Source organism: Rhinoderma darwinii, chromosome 1, assembly GCF_050947455.1.
Source record: "Rhinoderma darwinii isolate aRhiDar2 chromosome 1, aRhiDar2.hap1, whole genome shotgun sequence".
NCBI classification, from domain to species: domain Eukaryota; kingdom Metazoa; phylum Chordata; class Amphibia; order Anura; family Rhinodermatidae; genus Rhinoderma; species Rhinoderma darwinii.
In genome coordinates, this window is record NC_134687.1 from 478,419,632 (window position 1) to 478,440,849 (window position 21,218).

At 44.6% G+C, this 21,218-nt stretch overlaps 1 long non-coding RNA gene across 1 annotated transcript in view; it reads right to left on the reverse strand.

Annotated features, from left to right (window-relative positions):
* Nucleotides 1-555: 555 nt before the first annotated feature.
* Nucleotides 556-21,218, reverse strand: part of LOC142658608 (uncharacterized) — a 73,683-nt gene continuing 53,020 nt past the window's right edge. Inside the window, exon 2 of the long non-coding RNA XR_012850130.1 lies at nucleotides 556-922. This is a non-coding gene — a long non-coding RNA (uncharacterized LOC142658608). The remainder of the gene's footprint in view (nucleotides 923-21,218) is intronic.

The window sequence follows — 21,218 nt, forward strand, 5'->3', positions numbered from 1 at the left end:
GGTCCACCATCTGGTGAATGCTGCCAGGGCCTACATACCAGCGCTGTGGAGACAATCTTGTGCGCCGTCGCTCAGCTTGTGGTTAGATAAGATACAGGAGATCATGAGGATGGAGGATCTCACGGCTTCTATGAGAGGTACTCACGCCAAGTTCATCAAGACTTAGTATCATTGGGTCAGGTTTCAATCATCTTTGGAGTTCAGGAACATCGTAGCCTCTTGATTTGTACTTTCTGCATGACATATAACAACGGTACTCGTCCCTTCCTTTCCCTCTATCGTTCCTCTTTTCTTCTTTCCTTTTTCTTACCTCTTTCTAAGATATGTTTCACTGTGGGCCTTGGTGCATGTGTGCAGGTTCAGGATGCATGGGGTGAGTCCCAATTATTGTTTAACATTACTCTGTATGTACACCTACCATTCAGGATGTCCACTTATGCCGGCCTGCATGCCGAAGTACTATATGGTTGCATATTCTTTTGGCATTAACGTGTCATGTTTGTAAAAATTGATAAATAAAAGAATTTATAAAAAAATAAACACACACAGGTCATCTTGTTTGCAAGTCTTGTGATCTTTAACATATGATAAAATGCTGAGCAAAAAACCCTGAAGGGCAATACAAACTAGACACAGACTAAACATATGAACGCATAGTTAACTGTTTGGTACTGTATCATAGTAGCAGAATGACAGCAAGTTTCTGTTTCCATAATAGTCTTTGTAGTATTCGTTATTGATGTATAAGGCTTGCAGATTGTTCAAATTCTGTTCCACAAATACAATTCTTGTGCAATGTAATCACAGAAGATCCTGCTGTCTGTGTTTGGACTAAACTGTAACATGGCAACAGAGTGTGGGGCTTCACATTTCCAACAAGCTGCTTTCGAGCTGCCCAGTAAGTTATGTGCCCTTGCTCAGCCTGCGTAAACAAAGACATAATGCAAGGTTAAAAGCTTCTCGCTATCAAAGTCTAGAAATGTGATCTGGTTGCTAGGTTAGCTTCAGGTTTAGCTGGTTGCAGTAGTAGGCAGAGTGTGAATGAAGAAGTCTGAAGGAATAGACCTGTAAACCACTAGAAAGAGGAAACTATTAAATAGTGAATCAGGGCCATTTTTACATCTGCATTGGAGGAATATACTGGAAACAATAGCGCAGAATACCACGCTATTGTTTCCTGTAAATCCACTGACACCTCGACGGAACCCATTAAAGTCAATGGGTTCCATTGAGTGCCGGTTGTCTCTGTCTAGCCCAAAAGTTTAACCCCTATTGTATGTAAAACATTTGAAGATTTTCTAAGAGATTCTTTCCTGGAGTATCTCAATGAGAATAAACGTATAACTCCATATTGTCTGGTTTATGAAGGATCGGTCCTGTCAAACTAATCTGATGAGCTTCTATGAGGTGGTAATATCTAGACTGGACCAGGGTGAGTAGTGGGATGTCATATGTCTTGATATGTCCAAAGCATTTTATACTGTAAGGGTATGTTCACACGCTAGCTGTCATTTACGGCTGAAATGACAGCCTGTTTTCAGAAGAAAACAGCTGCGTCGTTTCAGCCGTAAATGCTCCTCCTCGTAATATACGAGGCGTCTGTGACGCTCGTATATCTTGAGCTGCTCTTCATTGAGTTCAATGAAGAACGGCTCAAATTACGTGGCAAAGAAGTGCCCTGCACTTCTTTGCCGAGGCAGTCAATTTACGCGTCGTCGTTTGACAGCTGTCAAACGACGACGCGTAAATTACAGGTCGTCTGCACAATACGTCGGCAAACCCATTCAAATGAATGGGCAGATGTTTGCCGACGTATTGTAGCCCTATTTTCAGGCGTAAAACGAGGCATAATACGCCTCGTTTACGTCTGAAAATAAGTCGTGTGAACCCAGCCTTACAGATAAAAGGTTGGTATATAAAATATTAGTTGACAGTAAACTTAAAGGGCTTTTCCAGCTTCTGACAATTGATGACCTATCCAACGGATAGGTCATCAGTACATGATCTGTGGGGGTCCGACAAACGGGCCCCGCACAGATTAGCTGGTCCAGTGCCTCCGTGCACCGGACGTATATGTCGGAAGCAGTTAGATCCAGTCACGGAATAGCGGCAGAGCAGCAGTACTGCATCTCTGCTCCCATTTAAGTGAATAGGAGCAGACCTGCAGTTCTGCAGCACGGCCGCTATACTATGTACGGAGCCAACTGCTCCGGTGCCACAACATTATGTGCCACAACATCCGGTGTGCCACAACATCCGGTGCCCGCAGGCCACCGCAGTGGCTTATTGGTGCAGGGTCCGGGAGTCAGACCTGCACTGATGACCGATCCGGCGAATAGGTCATCAGTTATCAGAAGGTGGACAACCCCTTTAACTATAGCAACCAGTATTAGGCAGTTGCAGCCAAACCAATATCATGGGATGCATTAACCCTTTCCCGTCACCAATATGCCTATTTATGTTCGAAAAGGGTTTTTAAAAATGAGGGCTCAAAAGCTGAGCGTGTGCCATAGCCGCCTGGTCTCTGCTATGTTGCACAGCAGGGACCCAGCGGCAATGCTTGTGATCAGAAAAATGTCTGATCGCAAGCATTTAACTCCTCAGATGCCGGTGTCAGATGTGACCACCGGCATCTGAGGGGTTTTTACTGCCCCTTTCACTTTGGGGGCGGGAGCTGGTGTACTAGTATAGACTGCAATATTGTGATATTGCAGTCTTTGGCATAAGCTATCTAATGATCGGAGGTTCAAGGCCTCTATGGGGGGCTAAAAAAATACTAATAAAAAAAATGTAAAACAAGTGATTAAAAATATCTAAAAAAAAATTATAAAAATTCAGATTATCCTCTTCCCTAGGTCACATATTAAAATAAACATAATAGGTATCCCCGCGTCCAAAAATGGCCGAACTATAAAAATCTAAAAATATTTTTCCAATACGGTAAAAATGTCCGAATCTGTTTTTTTTGCCTCTTCAACCCCCCCAAAATTTTTTTTATAAAAAATGATTTAAATGCCGGACATTCCCCAAGATGGTATTAACAATAATCACATCTTTCCACGTACAAAAAGATGCCTTACACAGCTTTGTACACAAAAATATAAAAAAGTTCCGGGAGTCACAATATGGCAATGCTAAAAAATTTTTGTTTCTTTCAAACATTTATATTTTTTTAAAAGGTACTAAAACAGAACAAAAACGAAATAAATTTGGTATCGCCGTTATTGTACTGACCCGTAGAATAAAGGTAATGTGTCATTTTCACCATACAGTGAACACCGTAAAAACAAAATCCATAAGAAAATTGTGGAACTGCTGTTTTTTTTCCACCCCATTGTGATTTTTTTTCCAGCTTCCCAGTACATCACACATAATATTAACCCCTTCCCGACATTTGTCGTAAGTATAAGACATGGAAAGCCAGTGCTTCCCGCAAAATGTCGTATACTTATGACAAATGCATGGCACCGGCTCAGAAGCTGAGTCGGTGCCATCATCCCCAGATGTCCGCTGTATCTGACAGCTGACATCCTGCTGTAACGGCGAGGACCGAAGTTAGCTTCGATCCCCGACATTAACCCCTTAAATGCAACCGTCAAAACCGATCGCTACATTTAAGGCGTTTGCAGCTCATCGACACCCCAGCAATTAAATCGCCGGGGTTTCGGTGGCTGCAATGGCAACCGGAGGCCTAATACTGGCCTCTCAGTGTGCCTAGCACGGAAAACTTTCAGGCCCTGCCCAGAGGCGGGGCCTGAAAGTCTTCCGTAGCCGCCGGCAAGATGGCGTCTGCTCAGGAGATGAGCCGGCATCATCAGCGGTGGATATCAGCTGTATGTTACAGCTGACATCCACTTGTAACGGCAGGAACCGGAGCTCGCTCCGATCCCTGCCATTAACCCCTTCGATGCAGCGATTGGATCCGATCGCTGCATCTTTGTGGTTGCTAGCAGATCACCAGCTGTGCCCTGCAATCGCACGACTACCGACTCCTATTATGACACAAGGAGACCTAACAATGGCCTCCTGTTTGCAATTACGGAAGACGATTAGACCCCGCTCGGAGGCGAAGCCTAATCGGCTTGCTGTCAGTGAATGACTGACAGATCTAACACATTGCACTACGTAGGTAGTGCAATGTATTAGAAAAAAAAATCTGACAGTCGGACCTTCAAGTCCCCTAGTAGGAGTAAAGTAAAGTGTAAAAAAAGGTGAACAAAAATGTGAAAAAAAGTGAACAAAAATATAATAAAAGTTTTAAGTAATAAAATAAAACACAATCGCCCTTTTTCCCTTATCAAGTCCTTTATTATTGAAAAAAATAAAATAAACCATACATATTTTGTATCGCCGCGACCGTAAGGGCCTAAACTATAAAAATATTATGTTATTTATTCCATGCGGTGAACGGCGTAAAAAAAAACCCTAAAAAATGCCAGAATTTTTGTCTTTGGTCACTTTGCCCTAACGAAATTGAAATAAGTGATCAAAAAGTCGCATGTATCCAAAAATGGTGCCTATAAAAACTATAGCTCGTCTCGCAAAAAACAAGCCCTCATACAGCTCTGTCGATTAAAAAATATAAAAGTTATGGTTCTAACAACTTGGCGACAGAAAAAATGCATTCTTTTTACAAAAGTAATTTTATTGTGCAAAAAGTTGTAAAACATAAAAAAGTGCTATAAATTTGGTATCGCCAGAAATCGGACTGACCCGCAGAATAAAGTTAACATGTAATTTATAACGCATGGTGAACGCTGTATAAAAACCTGCTACAAAAACTATGGCAGAATTGCAGTTTTTTGGTCACCTTGCCTCTCAAAAAATAGGATAAAAAGTGATCAAAAAGTCGCATGTACCCCAAAATGGTACAAATAATAACTACAGCTCGTCCCGCAAAAAAACAGCCCTCATACCAATTGGTTAAGTCTTCCTCATACCAAATTGGTTAAGGCTTCCATAAGTCAGGAAATAAAAAATATGCAGTTGTGTAGATCAGAGGGGAACATTTCGTCTGTTTCAAGAGGCGATTTATCGGGGCCCTAAAATTAGGGAACCAGGAAGGGGGGGCCAAACATATCTGCTAGAAGCGAGGGTGCCCATATTATACCAGGACAACACTTCCCAAGCAAAATTGGCCAAACTGAAAAGGTGCGGAGTGTGGACCAAAAGGGGGATAAGTAAAGACACCGTTTATCAGTGTGACACTGGCCTGTGCAGAAAGGACTGCTTCACAGCGTAACACACATCTATAGATTACTTTATTGTTTACCCCATTAAGCCCCTGATGTACTCTGCCCAGCTTACATTTGCCCCCACATTATAAACGGAAACACCAGTAATACTCATACAAAACTACTACCAAGCAAAATATACGCTTCAAAAGCCAAATGGCGCTCCCACCCATCTGAGCCTTACAGCATGCCCAAACAGCAGTTTACTTCCACATATATGGCACCGCCAAAGCCTGGAGAACCATTTTAACAATTTTTGGGATGTGTGTCTCCAGTGGCATAAGCTGGGCACGACATACTTGCCACTGAATTGGCAATTCTGGGGAAAAATTGTAATTTTTACTTTGCACCATACGCAGCGCATTTATTTATGGAAAAGACCTGTGGGGTGAAAATGCTCACTACACCCCTTAATAAATGCCTTGAGGGGTGTAGTTTCTAAAATGGGGTCACTTCTGGGGGGGTTTCTTTTATTATTTCCAATCTGAGCCTCTGAAATTGTGAACCAATTCTGTGTAAATCGCCAAATTAGGCCTCAATTTTGCATGGTATTCTCACTCCTGAGCCCTGTCAAACGTCCAGGCAAAAGATTAGAGCCCCATGTAGGGTGATTCTAAAACCGGGAAACACAGCATAATAATTAGAGAGCTGTCTTGTTATGGTGGCACAAGCTGGGCACCACATATTGGCATATCTATTGAAAAATCCAATTTTTACTCTGCAATATCGAGTGCACACTAATTTATGCAAAACACCTGCGGGGTTAACATGCTCACTACACCCCTAGGTGACTACCTTGAGGGGTGTAGTTTCCAAAGTGGGGGTCACTTTTGGGGGGTTTCTACTGGTTTCTGGTCGCTATGTAGCATTTGCAAAACCCCTGTAGGACCAAAACAATCTAGCAAAATCTGTAATCCGAAAGCAAAATAGCTCTCCTTCCCTTCTGAGCCCTGCCGTGTGCCCAAAAATTTATAAGTTTATAACCACATATAGGGTGTTGCTTATTGGAAAAAAAAATAATTTTTAGTTTCACTGCCCAATTCAAATAAAATCTATGAAACACCTGTGGGGTCAAAATGCTCACTACACCACTAGATTAATTCCTCAAGGGGTGTAGTATCACAAATGGAGTCCCTTTTGGGTAGTTTCCACTGTACTGGTACCTTAGGGGCTTTGCAAAAGCGACATGGTGTCAAGAAACCAATCCAGCAAAATCTGTGCTCCAAAAGCCAAATGCCGCTCCTTCTCTGTTCCCTGCCATGTGCCCAAACAGCAGTATATGACCACATATGGGGTATTGCCGTACTCCAGAGAAGTTGCTTTACAAAAGTTGTGGTTATTTTTTTCCTTTATGTGTTGAGAAAATGAACAATTTTGAGCTAAAGCTACGTATTATTGAAGATAAAGGATTGTTTTTATTTTCACTGCCCAATTCTAATAAATTCTATTAAACACCTGTGGGGTCAAAATGATCCCTACACCCCTTGAAGAATTCATCTACGTGTGTAGTGTCCAAAAATGGGTCACTTTTTGGGCGTTTTCATTGTTTTGTCCCCTCAGGGGCTCTGCAAATGTGACATGGCCTCCAAATGGCGCTCTTTCCCTTCTCAGTCCTGCCGTGTGTCCAAACAGCCGTTTATCACCACATGTGAGGTACTGTTTTACTCGAGAGAAATTGCTTTAAAAATTTTGCTTTTTCTCCTTTAGTCCTTGTGGAAATGAGAAAAAAATTTGCTAAACCTACATTTTCTTTGAAAGAATGTAGATTTTCATTTTCACGGCCTACTTCCAATAATTTCTGCAAAACACCTGCGGCATCAAAATGCTCACTACACGCCTAGATAATTTCCTCAAGGGGTGCAGTTTCCAAAATGGGGCCACTTGTGGGGGGTTTCCCCTGTTTTGGTCCCTCAGGGGCTTTGCAAATGCGACATGGCCTCTGAAAACCATTCCTGCTAAATTTGAGCTCCAAAAGCCAAATGGCACTCTTTCCCTTCTAAGGGTATGTTCACACGGCCTATTTACGGACGTAATTCGGGCGTTTTTGCCCCGAATTACGTCTGAAAATAGCGCCTCAATAGCGCTGACAAACATCTGCCCATTGAAAGCAATGGGCAGACGTTTGTCTGTTCACACGAGGCGTATATTTACGCGCCGCTGTCAAATGACGGCGCGTAAATAGACGCCCGCGTCAAAGAAGTGACCTGTCACTTCTTTGGCCGTAATTGGAGCCGTTATTCATTGACTCCAATGAATAGCAGCGCTAATTACGGCCGTAATTGACGCGGCGTTCAAGCGCCTGCACATGCCGGTACGGCTGAAATTACGGGGATGTTTTCAGGCTGAAACATCCCCGTAATTTCAGCCGTAACGGACGCCCTCGTGTGAACATACCCTAAGCCCTGCTGTGTGTCCAAACAGCCGTTTATGACCACATGTGGGGTATTATTTTACTCGGGAGAAATTGCTCTACAAATGTTGTGGTGCTTTTTCTCTATGTAGATTTTCATTTTCATGGCCTACTTCCAAAAATTTCGGAAAAAAAACTGTCTGGTCAAAATGCTTACTATACCCCTAAATAAATTCCTTGAGGGGTGTAGTTTCCCAAATGGAGGCACTTTTGGGGGGTTTCCACTCTTTTGGTACCACAAGAGCTCTTCAAAGCTGACATGGTGCCTAAAATATATTCTAATAGAAAATCCACTAGGTACTCCTTTGCTTCAGAGGCTGGTGTTTCAGTCCAGTAGCGCACTAGAGCCACATGTGGGATATTTCCTAAAATTGCAGAACCCGGGCAAAACTTTGTGTTACAAAAAAAAAATTGATTAAAAATGAATTTCTGCAACAACAAAAAATTTAATTTGTACATTTCACCTCTAATTTGGTTTAATTCCTGAGAAACGTCTAAAGGGTTAAGAAACTTTCTAAATGCTGTTTTGAATACTTGGAGGGGAGCAGTTTTTAAAATGGGGTGACTTATTGGGGGTTTCTAATATATAGGGCCTTAAAAGTCACTTCACAACTGAACTAAACTGGCCCCTGTAAAAATAGCCTTTTGAAATTTTCTTGAAAATGTGAGAAATTGCTGCTAAAGTTCTAAGCCTTGTAACGTCATAGAAAGATAAAAGGATGTTCAAAAAACGATGTCAAATAATGTAGACATATGGGGGATCTTAATTAGTGACTATTATGATAGGTGAAAGCATTCCGAAGTTATTACCACATAAAGTGAAACATGTCAGATTTGAAAAATGAGGCTCTGTCAGGAAGGTCAAAAGTGGCTAAAGAGGGAAGGGGTTAAATAGTACCATCAGAAAGTACAATTTGTTCTGTAAAAATTAAGCCCTCTTATCACTGCCAACGAACAAATAAAAAAGTTATGACTTTTTGAAGGCAGGGAGGAAAAAACAAATGCCTAAAAACGAAAATTATTCTGGACCTGAAAGGGTTAAAAGGGGCATAGACTCACATGACAAGAACATTGATTAGGGATTTGTATAGAGATAGAACAGACAGCATATATAACATTGTGTACAGTTTTGGGCACCAGTGTACAAGAAAAACAGAGCTGTAGTGGGTTCAAAGGCGAGCAACAAAAGTAAAAAACTTAATGGGTTGACAGAAGTATCTAGAAAGATTATCAAAATTAGGGTAATTTAATTTAGAAAAAAAGACAACTGAGGGGTGACCTAATAAATATGCTAAACTATAACGTTAACACCTTTGCGCACCTCGACGTGCCATTACGTCCTGGTGCGGGGGTAGGTGTATAGAGCGCGCTCCATATGCTGTCGGTGTCAGCTGTGATACGCAGCTGACACCGGTGACTACTGGCCAGGAACAAAGCTCGCGCTTTTCTTGGCCATTTAACCCCTCAAATGCTGCGGTCAATCGCAGCTTCTGAGGCGTTGGAAAGAGGGGTTGGGCGACAAGAGCAGGGGGTGCCGATGGTTGTCATGGCAGCCCAGTGGCCTAATGAACGGCTTAACAGAAACCTGTAAAAATGACTATACACTGCAATACAATATGATCGCTGGTTCAAATCACCTAGGGGGGCTAATAAAATGTGTAAAAAAAAAGTAAAAAAAAAAAAAGAGTAAAAAAGTTTTTAGTACTGAAAAAAAAAATACATTAATAATTCAAGTATATTGTACTAGCAATCCAACTATCTGTAGATGCTGCCACAGTGCCCTCCGCAGATGCTGCCACAGTGCCCTCCGCAGATGCTGCCACAGTGCCTTCCGCAGATAATGCCACACACACCCCAAGTAGATAGCTCCATTGGGGGCTCCCTCTAGGAGTGGAATCCCCAGCCAGAGCGTTGCTGACGCTTTGGCTGGGGATTCCTCTGCTGTTGAAGCCCCTGACGTCACTGTCCATACACTGTGACATCAGGGGAATCTCCTGGATGGGAATGTGATATCAGGGGCAACCCCAGAGCTGGAGTCCCGGGCAGAGCACTAGTAGGTTATTCCTGGGACTCCAGCTGTGCTCCTGACATCACTTGGACTCCTGCTCTGGGGAAGCCCCTGACACCACTGTGGAAATCCCTGACATCCCTGACATCGCTGTCCATATATGAACCGAAGCAAAGCCGATACTAGCGCTCTGTTCGGGACTCAGGCTCTGGGGAAGTACAGACATCGCTGTCAATGTGAGGACAGCGATGTCAGGGGATTCCACAGAGTCCCGGAGCAGAGCCTATACTAGCGCTCTGCACGGGACTCAGGCTCTGGGGAAGCCCCAGACATCGCTGTCAATATGAGGACAGCGATGTCAGGGCATTCACCAGAGTCTCGGAGCAGAGCCTGTACTAGCGCTCTGCTCGGGACTCCGCTCTTGGGAAGACCCTGACAACACTGTCCATATATGGGCAGCGATGTCAGGGAATTCCACAGAGTCCCGGAGCAGAGCCTGTACTAGCGCTCTGCCCTGGACTCTGCTCTGGGGAAGACCCTGACACACTGTCCATATATGGGCAGCGATGTCAGGGAATTCCGCAGCGTCCCAGAGCAGAGCCGATACTAGCGCTCTGCCCGGGACTCCGCTCTGGGGAAGACCCTGACACACTGTCCATATAAGGGCAGCGATGTCAGGGAATTCCGCAGCGTCCCGGAGCAGAGCCGATACTAGCGCTCTGCCCGGGACTCCGCTCTGGGGAAGACCCTGACACACTGTCCATATATGGGCAGCGATGTCAGGGAATTCCACAGAGTCCAGGAGCAGAGCCTGTACTAGCGCTCTGCCCTGGACTCAGCTCTGGGGAAGACCCTGACACACTGTCCATATATGGGCAGCGATGTCAGGGAATTCCACAGAGTCCCGGAGCAGAGCCTGTACTAGCGCTCTGCCCGGGACTCCGGCTCTGGGGTAGCCCCAGACATCGCTGTTCATATGTGGACAGCGATGTCAGGGAATTCCAGAGTCTCGGAGCAGAGCCTGTACTAGCGCTCTGCCCTGGACTCCACTCTGGGGAAGACCCTGACACACTGTCCATATATGGGCAGCGATGTCAGGGAATTCCACAGAGTCCCGGAGCAGAGCCGATACTAGCGCTCTGCCCGGGACTACGCTCTGGGGAAGACCCTGACACACTGTCCATATATGGGCAGCGATGTCAGGGAATTCCACAGAGTCCAGGAGCAGAGCCTGTACTAGCGCTCTGCCCTGGACTGAGCTCTGGGGAAGACCCTGACACACTGTCCATATATGGGCAGCGATGTCAGGGAATTCCACAGTGTCCCGGAGCAGAGCCGATTCTAGCGCTCTGCCCGGGACTCCGCTCTGGGGAAGACCCTGACACACTGTCCATATATGGGCAGCGATGTCAGGGAATTCCAGAGTCTCGGAGCAGAGCCTGTACTAGCGCTCTGCCCGGGACTCCGCTCTGGGGAAGAGCCTGACACACTGTCCATATATGGGCAGCGATGTCAGGGAATTCCACAGAGTCCCGGAGCAGAGCCTGTACTAGCGCTCTGCCCGGGACTCCGGCTCTGGGGTAGCCCCAGACATCGCTGTTCATATGTAGACAGCGATGTCAGGGAATTCCAGAGTCTCGGAGCAGAGCCTGTACTAGCGCTCTGCCCTGGACTCCACTCTGGGGAAGACCCTGACACACTGTCCATATATGGGCAGCGATGTCAGGGAATTCCATAGAGTCCCGGAGCAGAGCCTGTACTAGCGCTCTGCCCGGGACTCCGCTCTGGGGAAGACCCTGACACACTGTCCATATATGGGCAGCGATGTCAGGGAATTCCACAGCGTCCCGGAGCAGAGCCGATACTAGCGCTCTGCCCGGGACTACGCTCTGGGGAAGACCCTGACACACTGTCCATATGTTGACAGCGATGTCAGGGAATTCCACAGAGTCCCAGAGCAGAGCCTGTACTAGCGCTCTGCCCGGGACTCTGGCTCTGGGGAAGCCCCAGACATCGCTGTTCATATGTGGACAGCGATGTCAGGGAATTCCAGAGTCTCGGAGCAGAGCCGATACTAACGGCTCTGTGTCCCGCGGGCCACAGATGACAGTCCCAGGGGCCGCATGTGGCCCGCGAGCCGCGTGCTTGAGACCCCTGATTTAGACCCCACAGTTTTTTCACAGAACTTATTTGAATTGGGCTGGGAATTTAAAAAAATTAACTTTTTTCCAATAAGATGTAGTTTTGGCTCAAAATGTCTTATTTTCACAAGGAATAAAATACCCCATTTTGTTGCCCAATTTGTCCTGAGTGCGGCAATACCCTATTTGTGGTAATATACTGCCGTTTGGGCCCATGGGAGGGATCAGAAGTAAAGGAGCGCTATGTGTTCTTTGGAGCCCAGATTTTGCTGGATTGGTTTTCAGGTGCCATGTCGCATTTGCAGAGCCCCAGAGGTATCAAAGCAATGGAAACCCACCAGAAGTGACCCCATTTTGGAAACTACACCCCTCAAGGAATTCATTTATGGGTGTTGTGACCATTTAGACCCCACAGTTTTTTCACAGAATTAATTTGAATTGGGCTGTGAATTAAAAAAAAATATATATTTTTCCAATAAGAGGTCGTTTTGGCTCAAAATTTCTTATTTTCACATGGAACAAAATACCCCATTTTGTTGCCCAATTTATCCTGAGTGCGGCAATACCCGTATTTGTGGTGATAAACTGTAGTTTGGGCCCATGGGAGGGCTCAGAAGGAAAGGACCACCATGTGGCCTACTGGGAATTTTCTGGTGCTAAGTCATGTGTGCAGAAGCCCCTGAGGTATCAGTACAGTTGAAACCCCCGAGAAGTGACCCCGTTTTAAAAACAACACCCCTTAAGTAATTCATCTAGAGGTGTAGTGAGCATTTTGACCCCACAGGTACTGTGTAAAAGATAATGCGCAACAGATGGTGCAGAGTGAGATTTGCAAATTTCTATATATATGCCATGTTAGTGTCCGATATATTGTGCCCAGCATGTGCCACCGGAGACATACACCCCATAAACTGTAATGTGGGTTCTCCCGGGTATGGCAATACCCTACACGTGGCTGTTATTAGCTGCCTGGGCACACGGCAGGGCTCAGAAGGAAAGGACCACCATTTGGCCTACTGGAGCTTTTCTGGTGCTATGTCTTGTACGCAGAAGCCCCTGAGGTACCAGTACAGTTGAAACCCCCGAGAAATGACCCTGTTTTAAAATCTACAACCCCTTAAGGCATTCATCTAGAGGTGTAGTGAGCATTTTTACCCCACAGGTATTGTGTAAAAGATAATGCGCAGCAGTTGGTGCAGAGTGAGATTTGCAATTTTCTATACATATATGCCCATTCAGTGTCCGATATATTGTGCCCAGCATGTGCCACCGGAGATATACACCCCGTAAACTGTAATGTGGGTTCTCCTGGGTATGGCAATACCCTACATGTGGCTGTTATCAGCTGCCTGGGCACGCAGCAGGGCTCAGAGGGGAAAGATGAGGAGGGGTAAGTGTGTGAAGTGCATCAGGGCAAGTAAAACTGTGGTAAATTAAAAATAAAGGGATGGATGATAAATTTTAAAACACTTTCATACAGAGCTCTGGTTTTTCGGGACACGTGTCACATTAATCTATTGTGTCCTTCCTTATCCCCCTCTTATAGTAGACTTTGCACCTCTTTTGACTTTTTCCCTTCTTGCCAGTTTGGGGAACTTCTCCTAAAAAGTGTTGCCCTGGTACGATGCGTGTGGCCCCGCTTCCAGAAGTACTGTAGGGCTTCAGTACTTGATCTGACAATTCCACCCCTCCCATGTACCTATTGTAGTCCAGGATGCAGTCTGGTTTGAGGATCTATGTACTGGTACCTCGTACAGGTACATGGGTACTGGTGGGACATCTGTCTTGTCTTGTACTTGACACACAATATGTTGCTGTTAGAATGTGCCCAACCCTCACCCCTTCTTGTTTGCCCAAGCAGAGTCTTAGGGAGGCCTCTCAGATTATTTCTAGCAGTTCCGCATGCCGCAGGACTTCTGGAAGCGAGGCAGTTGAAGAGTGGGACGCTGGTATAAAAATTATCCAGGTAGAGTTGGTAACCCTGGTCCAGCAGTGGGTGCACCAAATCCAACACAATTTTTGTATTAACTCCCAGTAAAGGGGGGCATTCTGGGAGCTGAATACTGGTGTCCTTCCCTTCATATATCCTAAATTTTTAGGTTTACCTTGATGCCCTCTCTCACAGCTTATACATCTTCACGCCATACCTTGCCCTCTTACCCGGCAGGTACTGGCGGAATTGAAGCCTCCCTTTAAAATGTACCAAGGAATCATTAATAGAAATACAATTCTCGGGGGTGTATGCTTGGGAAAACTGGGCACTGAAACGGTCTAATAGGGGTCTCCGTTTATACAAACGGTCAAAACTGGGGTCATCTCGGGGTGGGCACTGCTCATTATCAATATAATGTAAGAAGCGAAGTATTGCCTCATTTATTTATTTTTTCGTTTCCAGCTCAGTTCTGAAGTTGCTTTGAGGGGCCTATATATTAGACACCCCTATCAAACACCCCATTTTAGAAACTAGACCCCTCAAAGTATTCACAACAGCATTTAGAGAGGTTATTAACCCTTTAGGTGTTTCACAGGAATTTAGTGCAAAGTAGAAGTGACATTTAATTAATTAAATTAAATTTATTAGGCACCATGTCCGGTTTGAAGAGGTCTTGTGGTGCTAAAACAGTGGAAACCCCCCAAAAGTGACCCCATTTTGGAAACTAGAGACCTTGAGAAATTCATTGCAGTTTTCATGGGGTGCATGCGACTTTTTGATCAGTTTTTATTCTATTTTTAGGAGGTGTGGTGACTAAAAAACAGCAATTTTACAATTGTTTTTTATTCAATTTTTTTTACAGCGTTCACCGTGCGCTATAAATGACATATTCACTTTATTCTGCGGGGCGATACGATTACGGTGATACCAGATGTTTATAGTTTTTTTTATGTCTTATGGCGTTTGCACAATAAAATACATTTTGTAAAATAGAATTTATTTTTTGTGTTACCTTATTCTAAGAGCCATAACTGTTTTATTTTTCCATCAGGAAAGCCGTACGAGGACATATTTTTTGCGTACCGAACTGTAGTTTCGATCAGTACCATTTTTAGGTACATGCGACTTTTTGATCTCTTTTTATTCCATTTTTTTGGGAGATGAAGTGACCAAACAATTGTGATTGTGGTACTGTTTATTATTATTTTCTTTTACGGCGTTCACCGCTCTGGATAAATAATTACATCGTTTTGTAGTTCAGGCCGTTACGGACGCGGCGATACCAATTGTGTATAGTTTATTTGTTTATTTATATATTTTTATTAATAATAAAATACTGATGAGGGAAAAAGGGGGATTTTTACTTTTATCACTTTTACAACTTTTATTTTCTTATTTTTACACAACTTTTTTACACTTTTTTTACTTTGTCCCACTAGGGAACTTGAGGGCAGGAGGCCCTGATCGCTATTCTAATACACTGCACTACATGCGTAGTGCAGTGTATTAGAGCTGTCAGCTGTTCGCTGACAGCAAGCATAGTGGGTCCTGACTTCATCAGGACCCACTAGGCTTCCGTCGATGGCGTAGCCAGAGTCCATTGTAAGTACTCTGGTTGCCATAGTAGCCATCGCCGGACGCTATCGTGTAGCGGGCCCTCAATTGTGGCTTAACGCCTAAGAAGCCGCGATCGCTATTGAACGCGGCTTCAAAGGGGTTAATCTGCGGGAACCACCGCGATCGGTCCCTGCACACTGAGCTGTGATAGCATGCTGTAGGAAACAGCAGGTATCACAGCTCAAACACACGCCGGGGAAAGATGGCGTCGTGTTAACTCAGGTCAGTACTATTACTGAGCTGAGCGCGACCGATGCGCTCAGCACGACGTAATAGTACTGAGCTGAGCGCGAAGGGGTTGTGCCACTCGGGCCGTTTTTGACAACATCCGAGTGCCACCTGATAGTCTTTACGGACCCATTCACTTTAGTGGGTGAATCGGGTCTGTGAAAAATGGTCCGAGTCTCCGATCTGAGGAAAGATAGAACATGTCCTATCTTTCCTAGGATCACTGACGAGACTCGGACAGCACACAGGGTCGTGTGCATGAGGCATTAGGTTACATACACATGACAGTAAAAAAAAATGGCCGTTAAAAACTGATCAACGGTCAGTTTTTCATGGCCATTTTGCATCAGTGTGTCTCCAAATTTTCATCCACTTCCAGTCAGTCTGTCCGTTTTTAATGTCCGTTTGTCATCCATTTACCATCAGTTTTTCATGGAAGTTAAAAAAACTGATGGATTTAGGCCTCATGCACACGACCGTAGCCATGTGCACGGCCATGATTTTCGGGTCGGCCGGTTGCGGAGTGTCACCCACAAGCCGTCCGCAAATCGCGGGCCGTGCACATGGCCGCGGCCATTATTTGCTATGAGCCTGGACCGCAGAACACGGCCGTAATAAGACTTGCCTTTTCTTTCTGCGGTCCGGGCTCCTCGGCCATGCACGGACCGTGGAAACCACGGTCGTGTGCATGGCCCCATAGGAATTAATGGGGCCGCAATTTTCCCATGGATTTTCGGGGGAAAATTGCGGCCGCAAAAGCACGTTCGTGTGCATGGGGCCTTAATTTGTTGGGTTTAATGTCCAAACACCCTGAAAACACCACAGTTCCCATGTAGATAGTGCTGCAATGACCCTGTAGATAGTGCCACAGTCCCCACATATAAAGTGCCAGTGCCCTCATAGTGCCACAGTGCCCACGTAGATAGCACAACAGTGTCCCCTGTAGTGTCACACCCCCATATAGTGCTAGTGCCCATGTAGATAGCGCCATACCACTGTAGATAGCACCACCCCCCACTGTAGATCGCACCCCACAGTGTAGAAAGCAAACACGCCGTAAATCACACCTCCCCCTGTAGATAGCACCCCCCCATAAATGGCACCTGCCCCTGTAGTTAGCACCATTTTAGCTCCCTGTAGGAGCGGAATCCCTCTGGCCGGGGATTTCACTCCTAGAGGGAGCCCCTGATGTCTCTGTCCATATATGGACAGTGACACCAGGGGCTTCTCCAGTAGCGGAATTTCCTGGCCAGAGCGTCAGCCAGGGATTCCACTCTGGCAGTGAATTCCAGAGGTAGCCACTGACGTCACTGTTCAGCTACAGCGGCGCTATCTGGGGGGCCGCTATCTACAGGGGGGGTGCTATCTACAGAGGAGGTCAGGAGTTCCTGGCCAGAGACTCCACAGTTGAAAGCCCGACATCACTGTATGGACAGTAATGTCAAGGGCTTCCCCGGGCTCAGCACTCAAAGTAGCGCTGTGTGTGGAGTTGAATCCCCGGCCAGGATCAGTTTTTACTGTCACAAGGATTGATTCCTAAAAAACGGCAGGTAAAAACTGATCCATTGACTTCTATGGGAGCCGTGGGGCCAGTTTTCACGGGCCGTTAAAAAAACGGCCGTGTGTATACACCCATAGAACTTTATTATTCTGAAAAAGGCCGTGTGACGGCCGTTACAAAAATGGACGTCGCACAACCGTGTTTCAATGCCTAAGACTACAATCACACGACAGTGAAAAAAATGGACATTAAAAACTGATCAACTAGCAATTTTTCATGGCCATTCTGCATTAGTGTGTCTTCAAATTTGTATCTATTTCCAGTCCATCTGTTTTTTTTGGCCGTTTGTCATCCGTTTTTTCATGGCCGTTAAAAAAAGCGGACTGATTTAATTTGTCAGGGTTTTTTTTTTTTGTCCCAACCCGCTGAAAACACCACAGTGCCCATGTAGATAGTGCCGCAATGTCCCTGTAGATAGTGCCATAGTGTGCACTGTAAATAGTGCCCACATAGTACCACAGTGCCCACATAGATATGCCACAGTGCCCACTGTAGAAAGTGTACAGTGTCCACATACCGCCACAGTGCCCCCGGTAAAAAGTGTAAAACCCCTCCTGTAGATAGCACCCTCCCTGTAAACAGCACCCCCTGTAGATGGCACCAACCCTCCTGTAGATGGCACCAACCCCCCTTTAGATGGCACCAACGCCCCTGTAGATAGCACCAACCCCCTGTAGATAGCACCAACCCCCCTGTAGGTAGCACAACCCCCCTGTAGATAGCACCAACCCCCCTGTAGATAGCACCAACCCCCTGTAGATAGCACCAACCCCTGTAGATAGCACCAACCCCCTTGCAGATAGCAACGCCCACCGTAGATGGCAAACCCCTGGAGCTCCTTGTAGGAGCGGAATACTCTGGCCGTGGATTCCGCTCCTAGAGGTAGCCCCTGACGTCTCTGTCCATATATGTACATTATGATTTAGGCTATAGTCACATGACAGTGGAAAAAAATGTCCATTAACCCCTTCAGGACCCAGCCTGTTTTGGCCTTCAGGACCGAGCCGATTTTTTCAAATCTGACGTGTTACTTTATGTGGTAATAATGTTGGAATGCTTTTACCTATCCAAGCGATTCTGAGATTGTTTTCTCGTGACAATATTTTCTCTTTATGTTAGTGGAAAAATTTTGTCGATAATTTTGGTATTTATTTCTGAAAAACACCACAATTTCGAAAAAATTAGCAAAAATTTGTATTTTTCTAAATTTAAACGTATCTGCTTGTAAAACAGATAGCAATACCACACAAAATAGTTACTAGTTAACATATCCCACATGTCTACTTTATCTTTGCATCGTTTTTTGAGCATCCTTTATTTTTCTAGGACGTTACAAGGCTTAGAACTTTAGCAGCAATTTCTCATATTTTAAAGAAAATTTCAAAAGGCCATTTTTTCAGGGACCAGTTCAGTTCTGAGGTGGCTTTGAGGGCCTTATTAGAAAATCCCCAGAAGTCACCCCATTTTGAAAACTGCACCCCTCAAGGTATTCGAATCAGTATTCACAAAGTGTTTTAACCCTTTAGGCGTTTCACAGAAAGTAAGGCAAAGTAGAGGTGAAATTTACAAATTTTATTTTTTTTGCCGAAATTCATTTCTAATAAAAAAAAATTGTAACACAGAAGGTTTTACCAGAGAAATGCAACTCAATATTTATTGCCCAGATTCTGCAGTTTTTAGAAATATCCCACATGTGGCCCTAGTGTGATAATGGACTGAAGCACCGGCCTCAGAAGCAAAGGAGCACCCAGTGGATTTTGGGCCTCCTTTTTTTTAGAATATATTTTAGGCACTTTGTCAGGTTTGAAGAGGTCTTGTGGTGCCAAAACAGTGGAAACACCCCAAAAGTTACCCCATTTTGGAAACGACATCCCTCAAGGAATTTATCTAGCATTTTGAACACACAGGTTTTTCGCTAAATTTATTAGAATTCGTCTGTAAAAATGAAAATCTACTTTTTTTTCTGAAAAAACATAGAAATTTTTAATATTTACAAGAAATAATAAAGAAAATGCACCCCAACATATGTAAACCAATGTCTCCCGATTACGGCAATATCCCATATGTGGTAATAAACTGCTGATTGGACCCACAGCAAGGCTCAGAAGGGAAGGAGCGCCATTTGGAGCACAGATTTTGCTGGATTGGTTTTTGGTTCCATGTCGTGTTTGCAACCCCCTGGAGGGACCAAAACAGGGGATACCCTCCAAAAGTGACCCCATTTTGGAAACTACACCTCTCAACGAATTTATCTAGGGGTATAGTTAGCATTTTGACCACACAGGTTTTTTGCAGAATTTAGTGGAATTAGGCAGTGAAAATGAAAATCAACTTTTTTTCTGAGAAAGCATAGAAATTTAAATTTTTTACAAGGAATAAAGGAAAAAAAGAACCACAACATATGTAAAGCATTTTCTCCTGATTACGGCAATACCCCATATGTGGTAATAAACTGCTGATTGGACGCATGGCAGCGCTCAGAAGGGAAGTAGCGCCATTTGGATTTTGGAGCACGGATTTTGCTGGATTTTTTTTCGGTGTCATGCCGCCTTTGCAACGCCCTGGATGGACCAAAACAGTGGAAACCCCCCAAGTTACCCCATTTTGGAAACACCCCTCAAGGAATTTTTCTAGGGGTATAGTGAGCATTTAGACTCCACAGGTCTTTTGCAGAATTTATTAGAATTAGGCGGAGAAAATTAATATCACTATTTTTTTCCACTAAAATGTTGCATTTTCTCAAGGGATAAAGGAGAAATAAACAACCAATTTTTGTAAAGCTATTTCTCCCGAGTACGGAAATACCCCACATGTGGTCATACATTTTTTTCATTAGAAATGAATTAACCCTTTCAGGACTGATCCATTTTTTGCTTTCTTATTTTCGTTTTTCACTACCCGCCTTCCAAGAGCCATAACTTTTTTCTTTTTCCATCAGTAGAGTGATGTGAGGGCTTATTTCTTGCAGGAGGAATTGTAGTTTCTATTGATGCCATTTAAAGTGCCATAAAAAGTACTGGGAAACTGGAAAAAAAAATAGGAAAATATAGGAAAAAAATCTGATTCCATTTTTTGGGGTTTTCGTTTTTACAGCTTTCGCCGTGCGGTAAAAACGAAAACTACAGCGATTTTGGCGGTTTAAATTATTTAAGTTTTTTACGGTGTTCACCGTGCAAGTTAAATAATGGTATATTGTAATAGTTCGGCCTTTTACGGACGTAGCAATATCAATTCGGTTTATTTTTTTACATTACTTTAGAAGAAAAATGGGAAAAGGTTTTTTTTTTTTACTTTAAACTATTTTCTTTCTCACTACTAATAACTTTAATTCTTCTACACATTTTATTAATCCCCTTAGGGGACTTGTACCAGCGATCATTGGATCGCTGGTACAATATACTGCAATACTAATGTATTGCAGTATATTGTTATTTTTACAGACTCCTGTAGCAGCGCGATCGCTGTTCCTGTCCGTTAGGGCAGATTCACACGAACGTTGCGTTTTTGCGCACGCAAACAACGCGGCGTTTTGCGAGCGCAAAAACCATTTGACAGCTGCGTGTGTCATGCGTGTCTGATGCGCGGCTGCGTGATTTTCGCGCAGCCGGCATCATAGAGATGAGGCTTGTCGATGCCCGTCACTGTCCAAGGTGCTGAAAGAGCTAAATCTTTCAGCACCCTCGACAGTGAATGCCGAACACAACAGCGAAAAACATGTAAAAAAAAAGATAAAGTTCCTACTTACCGAGAACTTCCCGGCCGTTGCCTTGGTGACGCGTCCTTGGTGACGCGTCCATGGTGACGCGCCTCTCTTGACATCGGGCCCCACCTCCCTGGATGACGCGGCAGTCCAAGTGACCGCTGCAGCCTGTGATTGGCTGCAGCCTGTGCTTGGCCTGTGATTGGCTGGAGCTGTCACTTGAACTGAAGTGTCATCCCGGGAGGTCGGACTGCAGGAAGGAGACAGGAGTAATCGGTAAGTTAGAACTTCGTTTTTTTTTTACAGGTTCATGTATTTTGGGATCACAAGTCACTGTCCATGGTGCTGAAACAGTTTAACTCTTTCAGCACCATGCACAGTGAATG